General features: G+C 42.3%; 1 pseudogene; it reads right to left on the reverse strand.

Moving 5' to 3' along the window:
* The window catches only part of LOC109214230, a 34,804-nt pseudogene extending 27,141 nt beyond the window's left edge, over positions 1 to 7,663 (reverse strand).
* Positions 7,664 to 10,708: the final 3,045 nt, after the last annotated feature.

The raw sequence follows: 10,708 nt of genomic DNA on the forward strand, positions 1-10,708 counted from the left end.
TGCTACTGTGATCGCTCTGTCAACCAAGAGAGTGCATCAGAGCCTTGTTCCATTTGCAGTTCTGTCTAATTCATGTTTCACTTTCCTAGATCTTCTTTTAGGACTTTAATCTGCTCATCTCTTTGTACAGCTTCATCTTTCATTTTTCCTACATTTTCTTCTAAAGTGAGTTGTGTGTGATCAGTATTTCTTTTTACTAGTTCCTAATTTCAATTTTAGATTTTCAGATTTAAGCTCTAGGACTGTGGTGTCAAGTTCATGAACCTGGTTCTTCAACTCAGCATTTTTACTATCACTTTCACTAGCCCTAAGTTCCAGGTTTTTGCACTTAGCTTTCAGAATCACACACTCCTTAGACAACTGTTCCTTTTCATTGTTTATAACTTCAAATTCATCAATGAAATCTAGAAGTAATTCAGATAGACTTTCTTTAGACAAAAACTTAATCTTGTCTTTGAGATGAATTATACTTACCTCAGATTCCTCATCGGATTTCCCAATTGCCATAAGTGCTTGTTCATCTCCATCTTCGTCTTCTGAGTCATCATTTGAGCTTTCACCCCAAGCAGCAACCATAGCCTTTTTTGATCCTTTGTTCTTCTTGGGATGAACCTGTTCCTTCTTCCTGTTCCTTCGTTCAGCTCTTTCCTCCTTACATTCAATTTCCCATTGAGGGCAATTTTTAATATGGTGATCAGTCTTCCCACACTTGTAACACCCCTCATTGGTTTGTTTTTCAGGAACCCTTGGTTTGATGTAGCTTCCACTTCTTGAAAGACCATTTCCTCTCATTAGGTACTTCTTGAACTCCTCTGTGATCATGGTCATTTCATCCTCCTCTAGATCAGCACCTTCAGTGATTTTGAATGCCATGTTCCTTTCCTTCTTGGGTGCATCCATCTTCATGGTTTGCCTTCTAAGTTCATAGGCAGTGAGATTTCCAATTAGCTCATCCAACTTAAGAGTGGCAATGTTCTTTGATTCCTGAATAGCTGTGATTTTGCTTTCCCAAAAGATTGGCAGTACCCTTGTCAAAATCTTCTCAACTTTATCTTCTTCAAGAATAACCCTTCAAAGAGATTTAAGTTCATTTGTCAGTGTAGTGAACCTAGTATACATCTCTTGAATTGTTTCTCCTTCTTTCATAGTAAAATCTCATATTGAGAATACAGCAGTGTTCCTCTTGATCTCTTTACTTGAGGAGTTCCTTCATGAGCCACTTGTAAAGTGTCCCATATTTCCTTTGCAGTAGTACAACTTTGAATTCTACTGTACTCGTCTGGACCAAGTCCACACACAAGCCATTTCTTGGCCTTAGCATTCTTTTCCCATTTCTTCAAATCTTCAGCAGTACAGTCAGCTCTTGTCTTTGGCACATCCACTCCTTTAGCATTTTTCTTTGTAGTAGCCAAGGGACCATCGGTGACTATGTCCCAGAGTTCATAGTCTTCTCCTATGATGTGGTCTCTCATCCTGTTCTTCCACCAAGAATAGTACTGACCATTGAAAAGTGGAGGCCTAACAGTGGATTGCCCTTCCCAGTTCCCAGGTGGTGCACTCATGTTGATGTTTTCCTAAGGTGTTAGCCTCTTCAAGGATAACCCGCTCTGATACCAATCGATGTTATAAACGTCAATACTACACAAGAGGGGGGGTGATTTATGTGGTACCCAATTTTCGCTTTAGAAGAACCTGGTTCTTCTAGGTATACTAACTACTGCTGTTTGCGGAATAATAAATACAAAAATAAAGAACACAGAGATTTTTATGTGGAAAACACCTGGCTCAAAAGGTGAAAAAACCACGACCTACTACTCAGTAGGATTTTTCCAAACTTCCACTAAAATCACTGAGCCAAAAAAGCATTTACAAAACTCTTTGTAAACCTAAGGATTAACTCTAATCCCGTTGTGGCAACTAGCATCTAACTGCTGCGACAACTTCAAGTTAACTCTAACTTGAATACTCAATATACCTATTACAATTGCTTCTAGATAAAGCTGAAAGGTACAATATGAAACACCTACTACAATTGAACTAGAAATAAAGAAAGACACATAAAACTCTTTATGGAGCTGGTTCTTCAATCTGGTTCATGTAGCTTCAGGTTTGCACACTTGAATCATACACGAACTGCTTGCAAAAAGCCTTGCTATTTTGCTCCCAATTCACGTTTAACTTCTGCGTTTTTGTGCAACACATGTAATGTGGGAACATCCTACAATTTATAGAGTTAGTAGATGAAGAAATAACTAGAGTTCTGATGAAACTCTTCCTTGGTGGAAGAGTTCTAGTTGATTTCAACTTCTAACTCCTTCCCTATCTTGGATAGTGTTCTCTTTGATTAAGGACTCCTTCTCCTTATCAATTATGCAACCTTTTCGATCAGGAGATATTAAATACACCAAGTTAAGCTTATCTCCTTCACGTGCAACCCACATGCTCTAATCTGCCCGTTTTTGTGCACCTGAGTGATGGACCTGGTTCATCCTGAGTTTCTTTATCAGTCTTCAAAACTAACCTTTAATTGGGCAAACAGTCTCCTATGAATTTCTTCAACATGGACACATGAAACACTGGGTGTACAACAGCTAGTTCTTGTGGCAATTCTAACTCATAAGCCACCTGCCCGATCCTTCGCAGGATTCTATATGAACCAATATAACGGGGACTAAGTTTCCCCTTCTTCCCAAATCTCATAACGCCTTTCATGGGCGATACTTTCAGAAACACCCAATCATCAACTTGGAACTCTAAGTCTCTACGCCGCACGTCCGAATAGGACATTTGTCGACTTTGAGTCGTCTTCAAATGCCTTTGTATCAAGTTGACTTTCTCCATAGCCTGATAGACCAACTCGGGTCCTAACAACTCCGCTTCTCCGACCTCGAACCAACCAATTGGTGATCTACACCTTCGCCCATACAGAGCTTCGTATGGTGCCATCTTGATACTAGAGTGATAGCTGTTATTATAAGCAAATTCAATGAGAGGTAGATGATCATCCCGATTACCTTTAAAATCAATAACACACGCCCTCAACATATCCTCAATAGTCCGAATGGTACGTTCCGCCTGGCCATCTGTCTGAGGAAGAAAAGCGGTGCTGAGGTTCACCCTTGTGCCCAATCCCTTCTGAAAGGATTTCCAAAAGTTTGTTGTGAACTGAGCACCATGATCTGAGATAATGGACAAAGGAGTCCCATGCAATTGGACAATTTCTTTGATATACAACTTGGCATAATCCTCGGCCGAATCTGTAGTCTTCACTGGCAAGAAGTGAGCTGACTTGGTAAGTCGGTCTACAATCACCCAAATCGAATCATGCTTCCGGAACGAGCGAGGTAGACCTGTTATGAAGTCCATGTTTATCATCTCCCATTTCCAAATAGGAATTTCTATATTCTGAGTTAAACCGCCAGGTCTCTGGTGTTCGACTTTCACCTGCTGACAATTTGGACAACTAGCCACGAAATATGCTATATTCTTTTTCATATCGTTCCACCAAAAAACCTCCTTAAGATCATGATACATCTTTGTGGAACTTGGGTGAATAGAATACCTGGAATTGTGGGCTTCTGACATAATCCGCTCTCTGAGCCCATCTACATCTGGAACGCATAGTCTGCCTCTGTATCTCAAAGTACCATCATCTCCCCCTTGTTCAAAAGCCATAGTCTTGTGTTTGTGAATTCCTTCCTTCAGCTGCAATAAGTAGGGATCACTGAACTGTCTTTCCTTTACTTCAGCTACTAAGGAGGATTCAGCCCTGTTCTGGAGAACAACGCCACCATCTTCGGAGTCCAAAAGTCGAACTCCTAGACTTGCTAAGCGGTGGACTTCCTTCATCATGGTTCGCTTGTCTGCCTCAACATGAGCTAAGCTGCCCATAGAACGCCGACTGAGAGCATCGGCTACAACATTTGCTTTCCCGATGATAGAGGATATCAACATCATAATCTTTAAGTAATTCGAGCCACCTTCTCTGACGTAGATTTAATTCTCTTTGCTTGAAGATGTACTGGAGACTCTTGTGATCTGTAAAAATATCAACATGTACCCCATACAAATAATGACGCCAGATCTTAAGCGCAAACACCACAGCTGCTAATTCAAGATCATGAGTCGGATAATTCTTCTCATGAGCCTTGAGTTGTCTCGATGCGTAGGCTATGAATTTACCGTGCTACATTAATACACACCCAAGACCAACCCCTGAAGCATAGCAATAAACAACGAACCCTTCGGTTCCTTCCGGTAGTGCCAGGACTGGAGCTGAAGTAAATCTCTTCTTTAACTCCTCAAAACATTGCTCGCACGCGTCCGACCATTGAAACTTGACTTTCTTCTGAGTTAATCTAGTCAAAGGGGACGAGATAGAAGAAAATCCCTCTACGAAATGCCTATAATAGCCTGCTAGACCCAAGAAACTTCTTATATCGGATACTGAGGTGGTCTAGGCCAATTCTTCACTGCCTCTATTTTCTGAAAGTCCACCTTTACGCCTTCCCCTGAGATGACATGTCCCAAAAACGCTACTGATTTCAACCAAAATTCACACTTAGAAAATTTTGCATATAGCTTGTGATCCTGCAGTGTCTGCAACATAATTCTGAGATGTTCTGCATGGTCAGTCTCGCTACGGGAATAAATCAAGATGTCATCAATAAACACGATAACGAACAAATCAAGATAAGGCTTGAAGACCCTATTCATAAGGTCCATAAAGCTGCTGGTGCATTTGTTAAACCGAATGACATTACCAAAAATTCGAAATGCACATATCGAGTCCTAAAAGTTGTTTTTGGAATATCAACTTCCTTAACCTTCAACTGATGGTATCCCGATCTGAGGTCAATCTTGGAATAACACTGGGCACCCTGAAGTTGATCAAATAAATCATCTATTCTGGGAAGAGGGTACTTTTTCTTGATGGTGACTTTATTCAACTTACGATAGTCAATGCACATACGCAAAGACCCATCCTTCTTTCTGACAAACAAGATTGGTGCGCCCCAAGGTGAGACACTTGGCCTTATAAATCCCTTATCTAGAAGATCTTTCAACTGGACTTTTAACTCTTTCAACTCTGCTGGAGCCATTCTATAAGGCGGAATAGATATCGGCTTAGTGCTTGGAAATAGATCAATTCCAAAGTCAATCTCTTTATCGGGAGGGATTCCAGGGAGATCTTCGGGAAACACTTCTGAAAACTCATTAACAATTGGTACCGACTGGAGAGTGGGGATCTGAGCATCTGCATCCTTAACTCGAACCAGGTGATAGATATATCCCTTGAAGATCATCTTTCTGGCTCTAAGATAGGAAATAAACCTACCCCTAGGTGTTACTACTTCACCCTTCCATTCTAAGACTAGTTCACCGGGAAATTCAAAACTTACTATTTTGGTTCTACACCCCACTGTGGCATAACAGGACTCTAACCAATCCATGCCCATGATCACATCGAAGTCTATCATCTCCAATTCTACTAAGTCTGCTGCAGTAAGACGATGATACACTTTGACTGGACACATCCCCTATAGATACACCTAGCTATAACTAATTCTCCAACTGGAGTGGACACTTCAAAGGGTTCACACAACTTTTCTGGTTCTATCCCAAATTTCTTAGCAATATATGGGGTCAGATAAGATCGGGTGGATCCTGGATCTATAAGAGCATAGACATCAAAAGTGAATATTGTTAGCATACCTGTTACAACATCTCCACGAGCCTCTGTATCCTTACGGCCTGCCAGTGCATACAAGCGGTTTCGACCACCGCCTGCATTACTAGACTTTGCTGCACCGCGCCCTTGTTGGGCCTGAGAGTTATGAGGGGCTGCTGAATTAGTGGACTGAGCTACATTGCCTCCATTATTCTGCTTTGTTGATGGACAATCCCTCAAGAAGTAGCCCTGCTGACCGCACCCAAAGCAACCATTTGTGCCCAAACGGCACACCCCTGGATGCTTCTTACCACACGTGTTGCAAGTAGGGTACTCAAGGCCTCTGTAGCCCACACTAGCATGTGACTGTGAGCCTGCTGCTCTGAAATTTTGGTTTTTCTTGTTAAACTTGGACCTCTGAACCGGTGCACTAGCTGAAGATGGAGCGGGTCCTGATTTTGATTTCTTGAAGAACTGGCGACTGCCTCCTGCTTGAGATCCCCCATGGCTGAAATTTCCTGCAGACTTAGCTCTCTTGCTGAATTCCCTGTCCTTCTCTTTCTGTAGCCGCTCTTCTTCTTTCAACCTGTCCTCGTTCCCTTGAACAAAGGCAACCATCTTAGTGATGGTCATGTCATTATTCTGAGCAGCTATATTAGCATCAGCAAACAAATCATCTGAAAGTCCTAATACGAACCGCCTAACTCTGGCCCTCACATCACATACCATTTTCGGAGCATACTTGGCCAGAGAGACGAACTTGAGGTAGTACTCATTCACACTCATATCGTTCTGTCTGAGTCTCTCAAACTCCAAAGCCTGCTTCCAAGACCTCAATGGGTAGAAAGTGCTCAAGGAACGCATCTGCAAACTCCTTCCAAGTCGCAGGATCCGCATCCTCCCCTCGGGACTCTTCCCATGTTTCATACCAAGTGTTGGCAACATCCTTCAGCTGGTACGCAGCAAGCTCTGCTGCCTCAGTGTCTGTAGCTTGCATCACTCGAAATATCTTCTGAACCTCATCAATGAAGTTTTGCGGATCCTCATCCTTTTTGGACCCTGTGAAGACGGGAGGTTTCATGTTGAGGAATTCCCTAGACCTGGAACTACCCGTCTCATGAACATCACTCGTTCCCTGCCTTTGATCCTGAGTAGCAACAATCTGGGTGAGCAACAGGATAGCTCCCCTGACATCCATGTCTGAAGCACTGCATTGAGCCCGGTGCAACCCCCTGGACCGAAGTGTCCTCCTCCTGAGCAGCATTAGTTGTGGCCCCCTGGCTAGTAGCTGAGGCCCTCCTGGTGTACTTTCTTTTTGCAGGCATTTTTCTGAAATACGCAATTCGCACGGGTTAGAAAGATTCCTGAAAGCATAGCTCTAACTACACGATCTAGAGTATAAAAGAAATGGAACAATCCTAGATGTCTTGTGGTCAACTGTTTACATGTGTGGCACGCACACACACATAAAAGAGACCCCACTGGACACGGCTTCATAGACTCCCTAGGACTCTTGAACCTAGGGCTCTGATACCCAGCTTTGTCACGCCCCGAACCATGGTCTGAGCGTAACACGGCACTCGGTGCCTGACTGCATGTGACCGAGCGAAACAACTGTATGGCTGAATCAACATGTGGTATAACTATGAGCTAGAGGTAAATATAAAACATGATAATCTACTAAAGAGTCTGACTGAAATATCATAGATGCGGAAAATACTGAAAGGTCTGCAAATATAAACAAGTAGCCGACAAGGCTAACAGAAGCCTGCTAATATCTGACTGACTGGGCTATAGTCTACGAAGCCTCTAAAGAGTACTGAAAATGCTAACTGTTTACCGGGACAAGATCGCCGGTATACCTTATTAACTGAAATACTATAATGACTAAAACAAAAGAGAGATAAGGCCCCGAAAGACTGGGGCTCACCAATAGCTGATACGAGATATCCTAGCAAGCAGAATCGTCAACCTGAAAATCGTTACCTGCATCGCGAGATACAGGCCCCGGGCAAAAAGGGAAGTCAGTACATTTGAATTGCACTGGTATGTAAAACAACTGAAGAAAAGAACTGTAAATACTGAAACTGAAACTGAACTGCTAGCTGATAAACTGATAACTTGATAACTATTGAAACTGAAACTGAAATGATAACTGAACAAGGAAGTAAGGATATGAATACTCCCTTTTCTGAATGATGAACAACCTGTTTATCTGATAAACTACGGCCTCGGGCCCAATATATATGTGCACAAACTATGGCCTCAGGCCCAAATATACGTATACATAACTACGGCCTCAGGCCCAAAAATGCATAAAGCATAAACTACGGCCTCAGGCCCAAACATGCATAAAGCATAAACTACGGCCTCAGGCCCAAATACAGGTGTTCATTCGGGAATTTAGAATCAGGAACTGAGAATCATACTGTAATACATGATACTGAAATAATGAGCCATGCCGAGTTACATGATACTGGTATAGTGAATAGGATTAGACTGAGATGAGTATTCATAATAAGTTGATTTGTCATAACTGAAACTCATAGAATATCGAATGATTATGAAACTATGTCATCTAGAGAATAGAAGTTCTACTACTATTCAGGGAACTAAGGCATAGTTACTTCCTGAGGAAACTGGTAATGGTCATAATGAATGGGACGTAGGGAGAATCATAGACATTTCCAAACGTAAAGAGTTAGTCTCACATACCTTAACTTCCTGCCCTTGAGCGTAATACAACGTTTGTCAACCCTTTCAACTTTAATCTATAGCAATACAAGTCAAAGGGATTCCATATTAGCTATGATGCTCGTGTTTTGGTCACTTAAGCATTTTATCAAACACTTGGTGAAAATAAAGCTTCATAGTCCTTATTAATGGTGTCTCTACACCCAACAACCCATTCTCTTGTTCCTAGATAAATTCTAAAGTCTCAAATGATTATAATCAACATTATTCTTCATCACCCATAAGGTAAACACACCCTTAACCAATGATCAACAATCAACACCCCAACCCTATAATCGTTCATGCTTTTCTATCAAACCCATCAACTCATATCTCATGAACTAGGGTTTATAATCATTAAACCAATGCTAGAATCAATTAGAGGGTGAAGACATTACCTTTTTGAAGTGCAAACCCTTTGAATTCGAGTTCTAGGCTTCCTTCTCTCAACAATGATGTCCCAATCGAATATTTAATGATATGGAGGGTTTACCCATATTAATATGATGTTGGAAAATTGAAATTAAGTTAGAATCACCATTAAAACTTACCTTGGGTGGTGGAGGGACCCTTAAGGAGTTAGGTTTTTGAGAGCTTTCCTTTCTAGAGCAAGTTTTTATGTTTTGGGGCTGTGGGGGAAAAAAAATAAGGCTAAAAAATGACTTCCCAGGTCGGACACCGCGTCCCAGTAGGCGCGACCACGGTCCCGACCGCGGTAAATCGCTGGGACACTGCCTCACGACCGCGGTCGCGGTAAAACGCGGCCGAACGCGGTGGTTACGCACCATTCTGTAAAACGGTCATAACGTTTTGCACAGAGCTCCGTTTGGGCTCCACAATATATCGTTGGAAAGCTATTTCAAAGGCCTACAATTTTCCTGCTTTGAATTTTCCCAAATTCCTTACACATTTTCACTAAACCCTGCTGGAAGGCAGACCTTCTGCAAAGTTAATCGATTTTGTCAAATCTTATGCACCTCACTTTCCATCTTGATTTTGAGACAACTATTTTCACTCATTATCATCCCGATGGGACTTCACATGTTCAAAATATATCCTTACTACTCCTTTAACTCATTCATACCTAAGCCGAATTTTTACGGAGTGTTACACCTGGGCCGGAATCACCTAAAATTTAGCTGGCCCATCAAAAATGACCTAAAGAACATTAGTCTTTACCTCGTCATGACCGTTCCTCTTTTTGGCGTTTTAGGGTCATAAAAAATTAGAATTTCGCTCGATTCCTAGATTTTTGTGTGCTCCATGTTATTTGCATGGGTCCGAGTGCCCAGGCCCGAGTCGCCTAAACTATAGTTGGCCCATCAAAAATGACCTAAGGAACGTTATTCATCGCCTCGCCATGAACGTTCCTCGTTTTTTGGCATTTTAGGGCCATAAAACTGGAATTCCGCTTGATTCTCATATCTTAGTGTGATATAACTCACGCCATCAGCATGGGACTGGGCACCCGCGCCCGAATCGCCAAAACTTAAGATTCCCCATAAAAATGAACTAAGGAACATTAGTCATCGCCTCGCCACCGTTCCTCGTTTTTTGGTGTTTTAGGGTCATAAAATTGGAATTCCGCTCGATTCCCAAATTTTCGTGTGCTATAGCCCACGCCATTTGCATGGGTTCGAGCGCCCAAGCTCGAATAGCTTAAAATTTTGCCGGCCCATCAAACACGACCTAAGGAACTGTAGTCATTGCATCGCCATGACCATTCCTCGTTTTTGGCGTTTTAGAGTTATAAAACTGGAATTCCACCGGATTCTCGAATTTTTGTGTGCATGGGTCCGGGCGCCCGGGCGCGGTTAGCCTAAAAATTTAGCCTGCCCATCAAAAATGACTTATGGAACATTAGTCTTCGCCACGCTATGATTGTTCCTTATTTTTTGGCATTTTAGGGCCATAAAATAGGAATTATGCCCGATTTCCATATTTTCGTGTGCTATTGCCCACGCCATCTGCATAGGTCCATGTGCCCGGGCCGGAATCAATTAAAATTTAGCCAGCCTATTAGAAAAGACCTAAGGAACATGAGTCATCGTCGTGCCATGACTATTCCTCATTTTTTGGCGTTTTAGGTCTATAAAACTAGAATTCCGTACAATTCCCAAATATTTGTGTGATATAGCCCACGCCATCAGCATAGGTCCGGGCGCCCGGGCCCGATTAAGCTTAAATTTAGCCGGCCCATCAAAACTACCTAGGGAACATTAGACATCACCACGCCTTGAACGTTTCTCATTTTTTGGCGGTTTAGGGCCGTAAAACAGGAATTGCGCCGAATTCCCATATTTT

The sequence above is a fragment of the Nicotiana attenuata genome, unplaced genomic scaffold (assembly GCF_001879085.1).
Source record: "Nicotiana attenuata strain UT unplaced genomic scaffold, NIATTr2, whole genome shotgun sequence".
Classification (NCBI taxonomy): Eukaryota; Viridiplantae; Streptophyta; class Magnoliopsida; order Solanales; family Solanaceae; genus Nicotiana; species Nicotiana attenuata.